The following is a 19,125-nucleotide window of genomic DNA, read 5'->3' as shown; positions in this document are numbered from 1 at the left end:
CACGACGGACAGGATTGTGCTACGAATGTAACTTCTTTGGGTGAAAATTGAATCGGTTGGTTGTGGTTAATTTTCTCTTGCATATGTTTCAACGTTCTTCGTGTGTTATTTTATGAATGCAGTGTTGTACGCAGTCTCCCAATCTTGGCTCCCTATTTGATGTGTTCCGTAAGATTACAAACTCACATTTTCACAATCCTAAATAAGGCACCAGCTTAGTTATGACTCACGTTTAATATGCTGAAATTTCAATGATCAATGTTAAAATAAATTTACAAATATAAACTGATTTATTTCTTTTTGTTTAAATTCTCTTTTTATACATATATATCACTCGGTGTCGTATAACTATTAAAAGATTATAATTAATGTTAGTCTGGTTGGGAATTTGGTAAGCTAGACTGGATACCTGGTGAAACAGTTGCGCAGTAATGCAAGGTTAACTTCCCCAGACAGCTCACAGCTTTTAACCCGCTTTTATTGTCTATCAGTACCGCTTTCATAAGAAAATTAAAGCAACAACATTAAAACTTTCCGATAATAACCAACGGCTTGTTTTGAAACAGAGGTATAGAGTATGCTACCGGAAGACGGGTGATAGCCTAAAGGCCACATAGCGTAAATGAAACTATCCGAAAAGTGGCCTGTTGTTATTTCCTCAAATATCAAAATCCAGAACGATTCCAGAGCGAGCGATCGTGTGCGTCTGTACCACTGGCCACAGGCAGAGGAAGGGGCTGACGCTGACGCAAGAGTCTCGCGACAGTGCGGAAGCTGCGACCGTGCGAATGGCACGACGCTCTCGCGCCAGCCGACCGACGCGTCGGGTTTCGCGTGCCAGGCGCGGCCGGCGCTCCGCGCGGCCCAGTGCGAGCCGAGCGGCGGAGGGCTGCTTGCGTCCGTAGACCACGGCGGCCGGCAGGTGAGGCGCCGCTGCAGCGGGTGCGTCTTCCCGTCGTTGCGCCACAGCCAGTGGGTCAGTCCTCGGGAAGAGTAGGTCTCCCGCGTAGGAGGTAAGCTTAAAAACTCGCTCGAACGATACTTGATTATTGCCTCCTACCCTGTGACTATCACTATTGAACTAGCCATCACTCAATTCAACATCAGGAAGGTCAAATAACAAAAATTTACTTTCAGTATGTCGACAGTATACAATGAGATGGCAAAAATCATGGGATACCTCCTAATATCGTATCGGACCTCCTTTTGTTCCGTCTTGTTGTAGTTGGCAGAAGAGCCAACACCGTGTTATTAGAGGAGGCCGAAACGCACGCATTTTAGCTCACGCAGGCTGGCGTGACAAGGGAAGAACTATACTGACGTGGGGTCTGGAACGTGACAAGCAATTAGAATTCAGAAAGTGGACGTAATTAGTTTGATACTTAACTTTCATCCATTAATGATGAACGTCGCTCTTGACAGTACATGAGTCACAATATTATCTGTTCAGGAAACAGAGTAACTGAATATGGCGCCTTGCTAGGTCGTAGCAAATGACGTAGCCGAAGGCTATGCTAAACTGTCGTCTCGGCAAATGAGAATGTATGTAGTCAGTGAACCATAGCTAGCAAAGTCGGCTGTACAACTGGGGCGAGTGCTAGGGAGTCTCTCTAGACTAGACCTGCCGTGTGGCGGCGCTCGGTCTGCAATCACTGATAGTGGCGACACGCGGGTCCGACGTATACTAACGGACCGCGGCCGGTTTAAAGGCTACCACCTAACAAGGGTGGGGTCTGGCGGTGACACCACAGGTCTAGTGCTGCCACCCGACGTGGCATGGGCTCAACAACTCTTTGTAAGTTCCCTGCAGAAATACTGAGTCACGCTGCGTCCAAGCCATCCATAAATGCGGAAGTGTTGCCGATGCAAGATTTTCTGCACAAACTGAACTCTCGATTATGTTCCACATATATTCGATGGAATTCGTGGTGGGAGGGAACCTAGGTCGACAGATCGATCACTTGATCACTTGAGTTGTCCAGAATGGTCTAACCAATCGCGAACAATTGTGGTCCGGTGACATGGCGCATTGTCATCCATAAAAATTCCATCATCGTTTGCTGCAAATGATTTGCAAGTAGCTAAACATAACATTTCCAGTCTATGATTGGTTCAGTTGGACCAGAGAGGACAGTGCGTTCCACGTAAACACGGCCCACACCGTTATGGTGCCACCACCAGCCTGCACAGTGCCCTGTTGACAACCTGGTACCATGGCTTAGTGGGGTCTGTGCCACACTCGAACCTCCCATCAGCTTCCACCAACTGAAATCGGGATTCGTCTGACCACGCCAAAGCGTCATCTAGGGTCCGACCGATGTGGTCACGAGCCCGGCAGAGGCGTTATAGGCAATTTCGTGCTGTTATCAAAACCACTCGCGTCGCTCGTCTGCTACCACAGCCTATTATCGCCAAATTTCGCTTTACTGTCCTAACAGATACGTTCGTCATACGTTCCACACTAATTTCTGCTGTGTTGGTTGTCTGTTAGCACTGACAAATGCATCACACAGTGACGGTAGGTAATACCCATATGCTCACTATACAAGTCAGAATGAAACTCTAATTTTAGATGGCTGTGAATCAAATTCTAGTTTGATTCTGACTTCTGTAGTGAGCGTATGGATATTGTGACGTTTACCTACCGACATTGCGTCATGCAACGTATCGCCAATTTTAGATGGTCGTCGTTAAGAAAATGGTCTTTGAGTGCAGCCTCAGAAGGTCAGGTCAAAATACAATCGCCAAAATATATGTACTTCGACCATTACAGATTTCTAATAAACACTTCACCAATATTTGCCACTTAAGTTTTCATAAACACACTTTATAGATCGCTTTACTCGTACTTGGCTGAAAGTGGCGTTGTCAATCAGTCTCTGGTTTACTTTTGAAAACTCGTCCACGAAATCCACAGAGCCGTACAGAAAGAATCCCAGGTTGACACCGTGTCCGAAAAACATTGAATATAATTTCGACTGCCTAGTTACGAGTTTACCGAATATCGGACCAGATACGTGTCTTCGTTCAGCACTTAAAAAAAAAGCACGTAAAACTAAAAAAAAAAAGGTTCAAATGGCTCTGAGCACTATGGGACTTAACATCTGAGGTCATCAGTCCCCTAGAACTTAGAACTACTTAAACCCAACGACATCACACACAGCCATGCCCAAGGCAGGATTCGAACCTGCGACCGTAGCAGTCGCGCGCTTCCGGACTGAAGCACCTAGAACCGCTCGGCCACCGCGGCCGTTGGTAAAACTCAACAAGCGTTCTTAACATTTCGAAATCGACAGATGTAAATGTAATCTATGGAGAACCCCAAGACACTGTAATAGGGTCATTAGTATACGACGTAGTGCTTAACGGCGGAATCTCCATGGGGCTGTTCGCAGGTGATGCTGTTGTCAGATAGGAACGACTGCAGCCTAGGAGTTACCGTCCGGAAGGACCTAACGTGCAACGACCACGTAAAACTAACAGTACAAAAAAGCAGATTCACTGGAAGAATCTTGTTGTTGTAGTTGTGGTTTTCAGTCCAGAGACTGGTCTGATGCAGCTCTCCATGCTACTCTATCCTATGCAAGCTTCTTCATTTCCCAGTACCTACTGCAGCCTACATCCTTCTGAATCTGTTTAGTGTATTCATCAGAATCTTAAAGAAGCATAATTCACTCATCAACGAAGCGGATTACGAACCGCGGGCGCTAACCGCTGTTGATTGCTGCGCATGAGTTATGGATCTTTACGAGACTAGATTATAGAAGAGTTAGAAAAGAGCCAACGAAAAGCGGCAGGTTTCATCACGTGGTCGCTTAATAAGCGCGACAGCATTACGGAAATGCTAAGCAAACTGCAGTGGCAGAAGTCACAAGGGAAGCGTTGTGTTTCACGGCGAGGTCTGTGGCTTAAGTTCCAAGAAGAGCCGGGCAAGGTATTACTTCGTAGTACATACGCCTCGCGAAATGACCAGCAAGAGAAAATCAGAGAAATTAGAGATCATACAGAGGTTTATCGACTCTCAGCCACCCTTGCCGTATGTAAGAGTGACGGGGGGAGGGGGGGGGCGACAGCGAGGGATGGGGCGGGGGCGGGGGGGGGGGGGAATGAGAGTGTATCAGAAGTAGCCTCTATCACACACCTTAACGGAGCATGCGAGGTACTGATGTAGAAGTAAATGAGAAATTCCGTAGAGCCCCTCCACACCCACAGCAACGTGGTGACCATCTCAGAAGATCTACTGTTACCGCCGTATTTTTCGTTACTAACCGAGGACTCCACGAGGTGGTGGGGCCGTGATGCTACCCGTATGTCTGAAAAGGGTTACCCACTAATGCGGTCGCATAAAGGAGACAGATTGTGGAAGAAAGGCGAGCGAAGAGTAGCGGTTTCAAGGGCACAGGGGAAAGAGTGTCACGGCAAGCGCCAAGGGAAAAATCCTCTGCGATGGCCTGGTCAGGTAGTAAGAGCAGTAGCGGTTTTCTTTCTGTTTGCAACAATGCAAGGATAAGGTTGTTGTTAGTTTTGGGCCGGCCGCGATGGCCGAGCGGTTCTAGGCGTTTCAGTCTGGAACCGCGCGACTGCTACGGTCGTAGGTTCGAATCCTGCCTCGGGTATGGATGTGTGTGATGTTCTTCGGTTACTTAAGTTTAAGTACTTCTAAGTTCTAAGGAACTGATGACTTCAGATGCTAAGTCCCATTGTGCTCAGAGCCATTTGAACCATTTGTTAGTTTTGGATATCGTGCAATACTCAGTATCGTTGTCATAGCTTAGGCCATCATAAAGACTATTATTCTTTCGGAAGATGAATACTGCTGGGCTGGGCACCTGTGAGTCTCCTGGGCCAGCTGCAGCGTCTGTACCTATCCTGCAACAAGCCAGGGTCGTTATATGAGTGCCCGATTGGTACTAAATCGATCGTAGTGTGTAAGCGTTTTGGTTGGGTCTTTTTGCGTTCTGGGTGCTATACGGATTCCCTGCCGTATTGCACACTAAACGCAAACAAACCCAACCAATGCGACTGATTTACGATCAATCGACCGTTCACATAACGACCTTGGCTTGTTACAGGTACAGACACTAGACGAATGAACAACATATTGCTTCATCCAACATATATCTCGTGAAAAGATTCTGAACGTACGAGTTGTTGTTGTTGTTGTTGTTGTTGTTGTTGTTTTTGTGGTCTTCGGTCCTGAGATGCAGCTCTCCATGCTACTCTATCCTGTGCAAGCTTCTTCGTCTCCCAGTACTTACTGCAACTACATCCTTCTGAATCTGCTTAGTGTATTCATATCTTGGTCTCCCTCTACGATTTTTACACTCCACGCTGCCCTCCAATGCTAAATTTGTGTTCCCTTGATGCCTCAGAACATGTCCTACCAACCGGTCCCTTCTTCTGGTCAAGTTGTGCCACAAACTCCTCTTCTCCCCTTTTCTGTTCAATACTTCCTCATTAGTTATGTGATCTACCCGTCTAATCTTCAGCATTCTTCTGTAGCACAAGATTTCGAAAACTTCTATTCTCTTCTTGTCCAAACTATTTATGGTCCATGTTTCACTTACATACATGGCTACACTCCATACAAATACTTTCAGAAACGACTTCCTGATATTTAAATCTACACTCGATGTTAACCAATTTTTCTTCTTCAGAAACGCTTTCCTTGCCATTGCCAGTCTACATTTTATATCCTCTCTACTTCGACCATCATCTGTTATTTTGCTCCCCAAATGGCAAAACTGCTTTACTACTTTACGTGTCTCATTTCCTAGTCTAATTCCCTTAGCATCACCCGAGTTAACTCGACTACATTCCATTATCCTCGTTTTGCTTTTGTTGATGTTCATCTTATATCCTCCTTTCAAGACACTGTCCATTCCGTTCAACTGCTCTTCCAGGTCCTTTGCTGTCTCTGACGGAATTACAATGTCATCGGCGAACCTCAAAGTTTTTATTTCTTCTCCATCTGGTTTCTGTACAAATTGTAAATAGCCTTTCGCTCCCTGCATTTTACCCCTGACACCTTTAGAATTTGAAAGAGAGTATTCCAGTCAACATTGTCAAAAGCATTCTCTAAGTCTACAAATGCTAGAAACGTAGGTCTGCCTTTCCTTAATCTTTCTTCTAAGATAAGTCGTGAGGATCCTGAAAAGTTATGCCTCAGATTTTTTTATGTCAGTACTCATATGCTGTTATTAACATTCTACACCTTTGTTCTTCATGTCTACGTATTTGCAGCCCTCTGCCGCTAGAGGGCTCCGAATTATATCGTGTACCGTAGCGGCGTATAAAATAAATATGTCTGTGCGTGAGAAACAGCATGCTGTAATCGACTTTCGAATTCGAAGAGTTCGTCCATGCATGGAGCGCGCTCTCCTTCAAAATGACGATGCCAGACCACACACGAGCGCTGCGACATCTGCAACAATCTGACATCTTTGGTTCACAGTCATCGATCACCCTTCCTTACATTCCCGACTTGTCCCCATCCGATTTTCATCTGTTTGCAAAACTTAAAGAACACACTTCACTTCGGTAGTGATGAAACGCAAGGAGAGATGGGGCTGAGGTTCCATCAACAAAGTTAAACATTCTACAGCGACGATGTGAACGAACTGGCCGGGTTGACCATGTTGAGAAATAAATACGTAAACATGAACAATAAAGATGTAGAATACTAACACTGTTTGTTTTATTTGAAAATCTTTAAAAGTCTTCACCTAAAAAATTTATAGTCATTACTTTTAACCTCGCCCTCGTAAAATTAGAAATATGCAGGCTTAACAACAGGCGTTGTTCCAGCACGTCGTACGCGACTGGAACAGGGTAGCATGTAAAGAGAGATGGAGAGGGTGGATTGGTATACAAAAATTGAGAGAGAATTAAAATTCATAAAATAAGACAAATGTTCAGTCATTTGCTGCAGTTCTGTTGTAGAAAGGTAAACATCTAAAAATAAGTAAAAATAAAAAAAACATTCAAACAAGCCTATGTAAAATTTTCATAGCCAGTCTTAAAACAGGACAAAATTTGAAGTGACTTAATTGCCAAAACGCTCGGAAAATTTACGGCTAAAGTATTTGTGGTTGAAAACGCCAATTACGTCACGGGTTGCAAAGTCCATGGTCGGGAAGCGCACAACACCGCGTCCTTGCGCAGGAAAGAAGTGAATATCAGCGGCTGGTGTTGTCAACTGTACGCCTTCACTAAGTTACCCGCCGGCAAGGAAGGATAAAACTTTAACCTATCAATCACATGTTCTGAAAACGTCGGGAAAAGGAACAACCGTCGGCAGAAGAACTGCAGAAGGGCAACTGGCAGCACATCAGTAAGGTGGCCACGAAAGTCTCAACAACATCTTACTGCGGAACAGTTGAGCGTTTTGTCGGCAGAGAGGTCATTTGATGCGGATAACTTATTTATTTCGACGACAATGGGAAATGGATAATGACCAACGCCATTCAAGCGAAAAATCCCGGCATTGGATTGAAGTAATTCAGGGGAGCGAGTGTTAGACATCATAAGCATCGGGAATCCGTCTCCATGACTGAGTTCTGTGCAGTGCAGTTTTATGTTCATGTTGCTACTGACGCGTGTGTGTTGAAAAGAAGAAGATGAAATAGTGTAGTGTCTTAGCCTGCTTCTCTGACTGAACAAAAGCGTCGCTGTGTCCAGAAAAACATTCCACCGAACTGTTCACGAATAACGGCGCCACGTGCTCTCACGCCATGGAACACTTCGGAGAAGTTTTATATTTTAACCCAGCATACCGAACAACAGTCTCTAGTTCGGAAAGTGCATGCCACTTACTCTCTGCCTGTTTCCGAGTATAGTCGAGGGAAGCTAGTTCTGACACCAGAATTCGAGGTGGCTCCCCTGACTCAGACCACACGCACTACTTCTGTAAACAGGAAAACCACACAAGACATAAATCAGGAAAGCGGAACGCGGATTTGAGTCCCATCCTGTCCAAATGAGTTTTCTCACTGATAGCAAAAAACGAATAATTAAAAGAAGGAACATTCGGGTTTAACATCCTTTAGAGGGCCAGGTCATCAAAAACAGAGCGCTGGCATGGATTGCACACATGTAGAAGAGGAAACCAGATGGGACCGGTTGAGGGTAACCGTGACAGTATTGCCTGTGGTCTTAGGAAAAATGCGGAAATTTGAATCTCCGCAAAGGTCCCAAGTTCGAGTCTCGGTCCGGCACACAGTTTTAATCTGCCAGGAAGTTTCTTGAATCTCCGTGCCCGTATGTGAGTTTGAATCCATAATGCGAGTACAGAGCGACTATCGGGAGTTACTGTTCGTTTGCGCTACGTGCGAAAAGTTTAGTCTATGTAGCGACGTCTCGTACTAGAGCCTGACACTTGCAGATAGAGCCCACAGTCGCAATGAGAGAATGCCGGTATCCAGAATTGCTACATGTATTGAAATAACGGACTTACAAGATTAGTAACTGATTGAATGACACCGTGTGACAGGTCAGAGCAGCAAGCTACAGTTTCCCTGAAGATACCCAGTTTGTTGTTCCTTTCTTAACAGTGAACTGGAAATACGATGAAGTGCCGGTAACTCAAACCGATCCTCGACTCCAAAACTGTGTTGTCTGGATATCACCGAATGATTAAAACATCGTTCCAGTAAATCAACGTCTGTACCTTCACTTCAGAAGACTCTACACTGTGACGATATCTTCTGCTACAATCGTGAGAGTTCACTACACTGGGAAAAATAGAGATGGGTCCCCTCCACGCCCGCACCAACGTGGTAACCAGACCAAAAGTTCTACTGTCACCTCCGTCAACATGTTAGTTATCTAATAGGTGGATGACAGGATGCTGGGCTGTGATGTTATCCGTGCGTCTGGGTAAGACTACGCATTAACACGTAGTGGACGGAACGCTAATGAGGGTAGCAATTTGAAGAGCAGAGGGAAAAAAGTGCCAAGGCTCGTGCCGTGAGAAAAAAACCACTGCGACAGTGGGATGGGTAGTAAGAGCAGTAGTGGCTTACTAGCTGCGATAGTTCATGCAAGGTTGGGTTTGTTAGTATGGGTATCATGCATCACTACCGTGGCAAGCGTTGGCGATGTATCCCAGTTTCCTGCAGCCGCTGTATTCCTGGAACAATCAAGATCGTTATACAGTAGTGGGAGATCGGCCATAGATCATCTCACTGTGTGGGGGGTGTGTGAAGCTTGTTTGCATGCAGTGTACGGTACGGCTTCCCTGCGTGGTGCCAGTTATTCGGCAAGTGTGTTCCAGCTGGATATCCAGTAATGGCATCTGATTAACCGGGGCTCACCTGTACCGTTGTGTTTGCGTGTACTTGGCCATAGATGTTAGGTCCTTACAAGTATGTCTTTTGGTCTTTTATGTTTCCATCTATGGTTGTGGTCGTAGTTCCCCAGATTCAGAATAAATGGGTTCTGCGAATGTCTGGAGTTTCTGTATAGTCTTGTGGTGAGTTTGTGGATTACCTCCGTGTGAGTCTCAAGTCGGTATTCCCGGTGAAGGTCCGCGGTGCGTGTGTATCGTGGAGCATTGCTTATGATTTTGAGTACTTTGTTTTGTATGATCTGCAGACGGCGCAGGCGTGTGGGCGCAGCGTATCCCCAGACAGGAGCTGCGTACGTCATCAGGGGTCGAATAAGTGTCATGTACATGGAACTCGACACCCTTCTGTTCAGAGTGCTACACCTGTGGAGCATAGGGTAGAGCTGTTTGAGCCTCGCGCTTGCTCGGTGGGTCATGTGTTGTATGTGGTCCCCCCCAGAGTAATTTCCAGTCCAGCCAGACACCGAGGTGTTTGACTTTGTCACGGAAACGTATTGGGCGTGCATGTAGAGTTATTGGTCTGCAGTACCGGTGTTTGCGCAGTTGCTTCGGTCTTCTAGTGAACAGAACGGCTTCGCACTTGTCAACGTTTACTCTAACACGCCATTTCTCCAACCAAGGCTCAGCCGCTCTGAGTGCAGTCTGTAAGCGTGACATAATGTTTGATGGTTTCCAATCTTGCGCGAGGATGGCGTAGATTGCCATCGTTGTGTTGTGTGGTTGGGAGAGTGAAACTTTCTACGGTCGAGTAGCTGTTTAAGCGCCACGCTTCATGCTGAAGAATCCTAGACGCTGGTGTACGGAACCATGCTGGGATGTTCAACGACGCTACAGAGCTTTGGATCAGAGGGATGACATATCACGCAGTGAAATGAGATGATCGTATGACATTACTGGTCGGAGACACCATCTTGGGTTGAAAATTCCTGGCAGATTAAAACTGTGTGTCGGACCGAGACTCGAGACCTCTGCCTCTCACGGGCAAGTGCTCTATCGACTGAGCTACCCCCTCACAACTCACGACCCGCCCCCACAGCTTTACTTCCGCCAGTACCTCGTCTCCTACCTTACAAGCTTCACAGAAAGTCTCCTGCGAAACATGGCAGGACTAGCACTCATGGAAGACAGGATATTAGCCACAGCCTGGGGAATGTTTCCAGAATGAAATTTTCACCCTGCAGCGGAGACTGCGCTGATGTGCAACATCCTGGCAAATTAAAACTGTGTGCCCGACCGCGACCTGAAATCGGGACCTTTGCCATTCGCAGGAGAGTGCTCTATCGACTGACCTATCCAAGCACCGCTCACGACCTGTCCTCACAGCCACGTCACCGCAGTATCCTTTCTTCCAGGAGCGGAAGTCCTGCAAGTTTCACAGGGGATCTTCTGAAGTTAGGAAGGTAGGAGAAGAGGTACCTGCCTCGAGATGACTGGGTGTTTGTGTTGTCCTCATCATTTCATCATCATCCAGGAAAGTGGCGAAATTGGACTGAGCAAAGGATGGGAAATTGTACGGGCGCTGACAACCACGCAGTTCAGCGCCCCACAAACCAAACATCATCATCATCATCATCATCATCAGGAGAAGAGGTACTGGCGGAAGTAAAGCTGTGAGGACCGGTTGTGAGTCGTGTTTGGTTAGCTCCGTCATGCCAACACGGTAGCTCAGCTTGTTCGGTCAGAGGACCGGCTGCTCTCTGTAATAAAAACATTGAGTGAAGGAAATTTAAATTAAAATAAAACCTTCTTTCTTAAGAACAAACCGAAATTTCTACTTGGAAAGTGAAAAGTCGTCTTCAGTGACAAAACCGCCAGACTAAGTTGCGATAAACCTTCTCAAAATAGTTAATATGGATGGAGAGATGAGAGCTGACGAATTAATGAAAGATAAAAGAACGTTCGCCCACTACATTACGTTGCGTCTTCTCCAGGTGGACAGCAGTTTCCCTTCTGTTCCTGAGTCGTAGGCTTAATATATATTGTATGTTATGATTAAATTAAGGTGAAGGAAGAAAGGAAATCCATTTGCAAGTAGAGTGAAGTTTCGTCACTTTATGACTCTCTTCATGACTGTCTCGTTATATTTAGTTTTTGAGTTCTTAAGAAAATTGTAGGATAATTGCCATAAACGTCAATTTCCATATAAACTCAAAACCATCAGAGCACGAGCTGTTGACGTATCACATCTTAATAAATCACTATGCATGCTATGAGGTTCCTATGGGAACGGCTGGCGAACTGCATTTACCGGCCTGCATGGTGTTTGGAGGAAACCTGCACATATGAAAATCAAATTTCGATCCTGTTTCTTGTGGAAAAGGTCTCGGGCTCTTGCTACGTCATATGCCAGTAATCACGGGTACAAGGGTATCTGACCGCTTATGGACGTTGGTCGTCGAAGATTACGAGGTGCATTCAAGTTCTACGGCCTCCGATTTTTTTTCTCCGGACTGGAAAGAGATAGAAACATGCGCATTGTTTTAAAATGAGGCCGCGTTCATTGTCAATACGTCCCAGAGATGGCAGCATCGTACGGCAGATGGAATTTTACCGCCAGCGACGAGAATGAGAACTGTTTTAAATACTTAAAATGGCGACGTTTTCCTTCCTTGAACAGCGTGCAATCATTCATTTTCTGAATTTGCGTGGTGTGAAATCAATTGAAATTCATCAACAGTTGAAGGAGACATATGGTGATGGAGTTATGGATGTGTCGAAAGTGCGTTCGTGGGTGCGACATTTTAATGAAGGCAGAACATCGTGTGACAACAAACCAAAACAACCTTGGGCTCGCACAAGCCAGTCTGACGACATGATCCAGAAAGTAGAGAGAATTGTTTTGGGGGATCGCCGAATGACTGTTGAACAGATCGCCTCCAGAGTTGGCATTTCTGTGGGTTCTGTGCACACAATCCTGCATGACGACCTGAAAATGCGAAAAGTGTCATCCAGATGGGTGCCACGAATGCTGACGGACGTGTGGCATGTTGCCGAGCAATGTTGACGCGCAACGACAGCAGGAATGGGACTTTCTTTTCGTCGGTTGTGACAATGGATGAGACGTGGATGCCATTTTTCAATCCAGAAACAAAGCGCCAGTCAGCTCAATGGAAGCACACAAATTCACCGCCACGAAAAAAATTTCGGGTAACCGCCAGTGGTGAAAAAATGATGGTGTCCATGTTCTGGGACAGCGAGGGCGTAATCCTTACCCATTGCGTTCCAAAGGGCACTACGGTAACAGGTGCATCCTACGAAAATGTTTTGAAGAACAAATTCCTTCCTGCACTGCAACAAAAACGTCCGGGAAGGGCTGCGCGTGTGCTGTTTCACCAAGACGACGCACCCGCACATCGAGCTAACGTTACGCAACAGTTTCTTCGTGATAACAACTTTGAAGTGATTGCCGGCCAGAGTGGCCGAGCGGTTAAAGGCGCTACAGTCTGGAACCGCACGACCGCTACGGTCGCAGGTTCGAATCCTGCCTCGGGCTTGGATGTGTGTGATGTCCTTAGGTTAGTTAGGTTTAAGTAGTTCCAAGTTCTAGGGGACTTATGACCACAGCAGTTGAGTCCCATAGTGCTCAGAGCCATTTTTTTTTTGAAGTGATTCCTCATGCTCCCTACTCACCTGACCTGGCTCCTAGTGACTTTTGGCTTTTTCCAACAATGAAAGACACTCTCCGTGGCCGCACATTCACCAGCCGTGCTGCTATTGCCTCAGTGATTTTCCAGTGGTCAAAATAGACTCTTAAAGAAGCCTTCGCCGCTGCCATGGAATCATGGCGTCAGCGTTGTGAAAAATGTGTACGTCTGCAGGGCGATTACGTCGAGAAGTAACGCCAGTTTCATCGATTTCGGCTGAGTAGTTAATTAGAAAAAAAATCGGAGGCCTTGAATGCACCTCGTATTTCCGCGTAGGGCGTAGCGCTTGTTGTTAAGAAATGATTTGAAAGGGATTCTTTCATGACAGGAAGAGAACTGCTTATGAACTAGCTTGCTCAAAATACGGCTTACAGAAAAAATGCTGGCGCATTAGAAAGTGCTTTACAAACTCCTTCTCTTTTTAAGCGCTTTCTGATACCGTTGGAAAAAGTACGTTTCTGTTGTATAAAAGTAATACGTAGTTCAATATTTTTGTATATACAAAATCTATGAATATTAACAATAAAGCTAAACTCGTCCCTTTGCGTACTATCTACCGAAAACCTTTTTTCGACACACAACTGTTTCCTATACAGTGAATAAGGTGAGTTCATGTATTTTGAGGCAGTGACACGTTCTGCGCCGGCGCGTGATTGCACTGTTAGCGACAAACACTACTGCCTCCCTGTGTGGGCTATCAATCAGAGATGGCGCCTGCTTTTAGCGCCTACTTGCTGATTCAGTAACACCTCGGCCTACCGATCTACACCAAACGGATCATTCGCAGCCTTCACTACGCGGGTGCTGCAAAACCGTAAATGCATCTCTGAACAACAATGTCATCGACTACATGCGACATAATTGTTAATACACTATGTCCAGTATGGAAACGGCCCACTGTCAATAATACGCACTTTCGAGGCATAGAAAAATATTATTTTGTCTAAAATCAGAAAATGCTATTAAAAGTTATAATTCATTGCAAATGATCGCCCTGCACCTTTATGCCTTTTTGTGCCCTGTGGGGTTCCTTTCGATTGCTTGCACCGGGAGAGAATGAGCTACCTGCCATTTACGAGATGTTGCGTAATTCGTACCACAGGCATTCAGCACTGTACAGTTCTGAAGATAATATTTCGTCAGTTTGCAGGTTCTAGCTTCACGATCTATCGTCGAGGACTTAAGTTTTTTTTATTATTAATAGCACTTGTAATGTCAAAGGCCTTGCTGTAGTGGTAACACCAGTTCCCGTCATATCACAGAAGTTAAGCGCGGTTGGGCTGGGGCAGCAGTAAGATGGGTGACAATTCGGGTCTCCCGAGCGCTGTTGCGAAGCATTGTGCACTCAGCCATGTGAGGCCAATTGAGAAGCTACTTGACTGAAAACTACACTACGTGATCAGAAGTATCCGGACACCCCCAAAAACATACGCTCTTCATATTAGGTGCACTTTGCTGGCGCCTACTGCCAGGTACTCCATATCAACGACCTCAGCAGTTATTAGACATCGTGAGAGAGCAGAATGGGGCGCTCCGCGGAACTCACGGACTTCTAACGTGATCAGGTGATTGGGTGTCACTTGCGTCATAAGTCTGTAGGCGAGATTTCCACGCTCCTAAACATCCCTAGGTCCTCTGTTCCCGATGTGACGATGTGACAGAGACCGCCGACAGTTGAAGAGGGTCGTAATGTGTAATAGGCAGACGTCTATCCAGGCCACCACACAGGAATTACAAACTGCATCAGGTCCACTGCAAGTACTATGACAGTTAGGGGGAAGGTGAGAAAACTTGGATTTCACGGTCGAGCGGTTGCTCATAAGCCACACATCATGTCGGTAAATGCCAAACGGCAACTCGCTTGGTATAAGGAGTGTAAACACTGGACGATTGAACAGTGGAAAAACTTTGTGTGGAGTGACGAATCACGATACACAACGTGGCGATCCGATGGCAGGGTATGGGTATGGCAAATGCCCGGTGAACGTCATCTGACAGCGTGTGTAGTGCCAACAGAAAAATTCGTAGACGGTGGTGTTATGGTGTGGTCGTGTTTTTCATGGAGGGGGCTTGCATCCCTTGTTGTTTTGCGTGGCACTATCACAGCACAGAGATACATTGATGTTTTAAGCACCTTCTTGCTTCGCACTGTTGAAGAGCAATTCGGCGATGGCGATTTCATCTTTCAACACGATTTAGCTCCTGCTCATAATGCACGGCCTGTGGCGGAGTGGTTACACGACAGTAACATCCCTGTCATGGACTGTCCTGCACAGAACCCTGACCTGAATCCTATAGAACACGTTTGGCATGTTTTGGAACGCTGACTTCGTGCCAGGCCTCACCGACCGACGTCAATATCTCTCCTCAGTGCAGCACTCCGTGAAGAACGGGCTACCATTGCCCAAGAAACCTTCCAGCACCTGATTGAACGTAAGCCTACGAGAGTGGAAGCTGCCATCAAGGCTAAGGGTGGGCCAACACCGTATTGAATTCCAGCATTACTGATGGAGGGCGCCACGAACTTGTAAGTCATTTTCAACCAGGTGTCCAGACACTTTTGACCACATAGTGTAGCAGCTGCGGTCAGCGAGACTCGTGTGCTGACCACATGCCCATCTATATCTGCGGCCAGTGACACCTACCGGTTGAGAATAACACGGCGGTCGGTCGGTACCGTTGGACCTATAGAGACCTGTTCGAATGCAATTTATTTTAGTTTTAGCAATTTTAATATTTGAGGTATGAAAATTGTCTAGTCACGGTATTGTTAGGTCCTTGGGCAGTAACTTGGGTTATTATTTCATGCGAACGGCACCGCGTGAAAATAGTCAATTCACGGTATTGTGTAGTTCGTTCGTATTGCAACTAACGGATAATTATTTAAAGCGAAAGTATTTAGCTTTGAAATAATGGGTAATTAATCCTAGCAGCATTATAACCATGAACCAACTCTATCAGTCTTAGTGAATGCTTTGGCTTCTAAATATTATCGGAGTTCTTTAATGAGTACGTTGTCTTTCCACTTAAATATTGTGCTCAGCGTAACTTATAACATCTAGTGATACTAGTATTGTTGCTGGCATAAATTTCGCTTTCGTTGTAAAAGTTATCCCTGTCTCATTATTACGAACTGTCACTGGAAGGATTATTTCTCAGCTAACTTTATATTTCTTCTGATTTCTTCTCTCTAGAAGGATACAACGTTCGTTTAGCCTTGAAAAGATCGCCATCAAATCACTTTCATTCTAACTGACGCGAAATAAAGTCCACAAAAACCGCAATATCGTAATCTCAGTAGTCCAGAGATCTCCCTATCTCGTGTCATATCTTCATATGCGAAATAACTGAAAGTTCAACACCAAGAATATACAATTTGACTTAAACAGACGCCGGTCGATGTGGCCGAGCGGTTCTAGCCGCTTCAATCCGGAACCGCGCGACCGCTACGGTCACAGGCTCGAATCCTGCCTCGGGCATGGATGTGTGTGACGTCCTTAGGTTTAAGTAGTTCTATGTTCTAGGGGACTGATGACCTCAGATGTTAAGTCCCATAGTGCTCAGAGCCTTTGAACCATTTGAACTTAAACAGAACTTTCCTCCCAAATCAGTCACTCATAAAATCCGTCTTCAAATATTTCCAAAAATCTTCAGAATTGTTTACGTTCTTCTTTTAACAATTTTATTACAATAGTTATTGTACTTAGTTAATAAAGCCACTTGTCAAACAATAATAGCGTATCTCAACAGATCACAACTGCCCGTGGCTAAATCTGGACAAGAACTGAATACATATTTCAATTCATTATAATTCAAAATTACGCATTTCAGTTCTCTTCATTATTAAGGTGGGTTGGGCGAGTCCCTTCGGGATGTCTTCTTTGCAAAACAGTCGTAGCTTTTACGCCAATGTTGACCAGTAAGGAAGGTTGGCAGGCCTGGTCCTTCTGTCATTACCACGCCCCACGCTCGTAGCGAGTGACATAAGAAGAAACAAACATGCCCTACAATACAATATTGCAATACAAAATATACAAATTTTTTTCGTTTTCAATAACCTTATAAAATGTTCAATTGCTAACTGTCCACAACTTGAGTGACGGAAACTGATCGGTGGTACAGCCTACCAATCACTGTAACATCACAGCTCGTGATATCATATTCAAACCCATTTTATGCAAAACTGTAGCATCGTTTATTTCGTACTACGTTGTATGTTTCTCTTCAGCTGGTCTACCGCTTTAGGGTCACTGCCGCGCACTTTTTATTTTACACTAATGGCCATTAAAATTGCTACACCAAGAAGAAATGCAGATGATAAACGGGTATTCATTGGACAAATATATTTTACTGGAACTGACATGTGATTACATTTTCACGCAATTTGGGTGCATAGATCCTGAGAAATCAGTACGCAGAACAACCACATCTGGCCGTAATAATGGCCTTGATACGCCTGGGCATTGAGTTCAACAGAGCTTGTATGGCGTGTACAGGTACAGCTGCCCATGCAGCTTCAACACGATACCACAGTTCATCGAGAGTAGTGACTGGCGTATTGTGATGATGATGATGATGTTTGGTTTGTGGGGCGCTCAACTGCGTGGTTATCAGCGCCCGTACAATTACCCAATCTTTGCTCAGTCCAATTTCGCCACTTTCCTGGATGATGATGAAATGATGAGGACAACACAAACACCCAGTCATCTCGAGGCAGGGAAAATCCCCGACCCCGCCGGGAATCGAACCCGGGACCCCGTGCTCGGGAAGCGAGAACGCTACCGCGAGACCACGAGCGGCGGACAGGCGTATTGTGACGAGCCAGTTCCTCGGCCACCGTTGACCAGACGTTTTCAGATGGTGAGAGATCTGGAGAATGTGCTGGCCAGGGCAGCAGTCGAACATTTTCTGTATCCAGAAAGGCCCGTACAGGACCTGCAACATGCGGTCGTGCATTATCCTGCTGAAATGTATGGTTTCACAGGGATCGAATGAAGGGTAGAGCCACGGGTCGTAACACATCTGAAATGTAACGTCCACTGTTCAAAGTGCTGTCAATGCGAACAAGAGGTGACCGAGACGTGTCCCAAAGGCACCCCATACCATCACGCCGGGTGATACGCCAGTATGGCAACGACGAATACACGCTACCAATGTGCTTTCACCGCGATGTCGCCAAACACGGATGTGACCATCATGATGCCGTAAACAGAACCTGGATTCATCCGAAAAAATGACGTTTTGCCATTCGCGCACCCAGGTTCGTCGTTGAGTACACCATCGCAGGCGCTCCTGTCTGTGATGCAGCGTCAAGGGTAACCGCACCCTTGGTCTCCGAGCTGATAGCCCCTGCTGCTGCAAACGTCGTCGAACTGTTCGTGCAGATAGTTGATGTCTTGCAAACGTCCCCATCTGTTGACTCAGGGATCGAGATGTGGCTGCACGATCCATTGCAGCCATGCGGATAAGATGCCTGTCATCTCGACTGCTAGTGATACGAGGCCGTTGGGATCCAGCACGGCGTTCCGTATTACCCTCCTGAACCCACCGATTCTATATTCTGCTAACAGTCATTAGATCTTGACCAACGCGAGCAGTAATGTCGCGATACGATAAACCGCAATCACGATAGGCTACAATCCGAGCTTTATCAAAGTCGGAAACGTGATGGTGCGCATTTCTCCTCCTTACACAAGGCAACACAATAACGTTTTACCAGGCAACGCCGGTAAACTGCTGTTTGTGTATGAGAAATCGGTTGGAAACTTTCCTCATGTCAGTACGTTGTAGGTGTCGCCACCGGTGCCAACATTGTGTGAATGCTCCAAAAAGCATCTTCCGGCAGTGAGCATCTTACCGGTCAGCCATCACTCCAGGGTGAATGGCGGACAGTGGTGGGCTCGCGCGTGCCTGGCCGAAAGGCGAAGGTGGGATCTGGCCGCGTGGCAGCTGCCTTACCCCTTTCCAACAGGTACGGGGTGCTTCCTAGTGGTGATGACATCGTTTCCGAGCCACCACAGGATGCCTCGCCTGTTGGGCCAGTGGCCGATTCTCCGGCAAGGTCCCGACAGTCACAGAGGGCGGGCCTATTAGTTATAGGGAGCTCCAACGTTAGGCGGGTTATGGAGCCCCTCA

At 46.1% G+C, this 19,125-nt stretch overlaps 1 protein-coding gene across 1 annotated transcript in view; it reads left to right on the top strand.

The window, feature by feature from the left end:
• Nucleotides 1-899: 899 nt before the first annotated feature.
• The window catches only part of LOC126162967 (coiled-coil domain-containing protein 39), a 485,180-nt gene continuing 466,954 nt past the window's right edge, over nt 900-19,125 (top strand). Inside the window, exon 1 of the mRNA XM_049919812.1 lies at nt 900-1,013. The gene's annotated coding sequence lies outside the window, so the exon portion shown is untranslated. The remainder of the gene's footprint in view (nt 1,014-19,125) is intronic.

Source organism: Schistocerca cancellata, chromosome 2 (genome assembly GCF_023864275.1).
Source record: "Schistocerca cancellata isolate TAMUIC-IGC-003103 chromosome 2, iqSchCanc2.1, whole genome shotgun sequence".
Classification (NCBI taxonomy): Eukaryota; Metazoa; Arthropoda; class Insecta; order Orthoptera; family Acrididae; genus Schistocerca; species Schistocerca cancellata.
The sequence above is the reverse complement of the archived record's forward strand: the minus strand, read 5'-3'. Positions and strand labels throughout refer to the sequence as shown.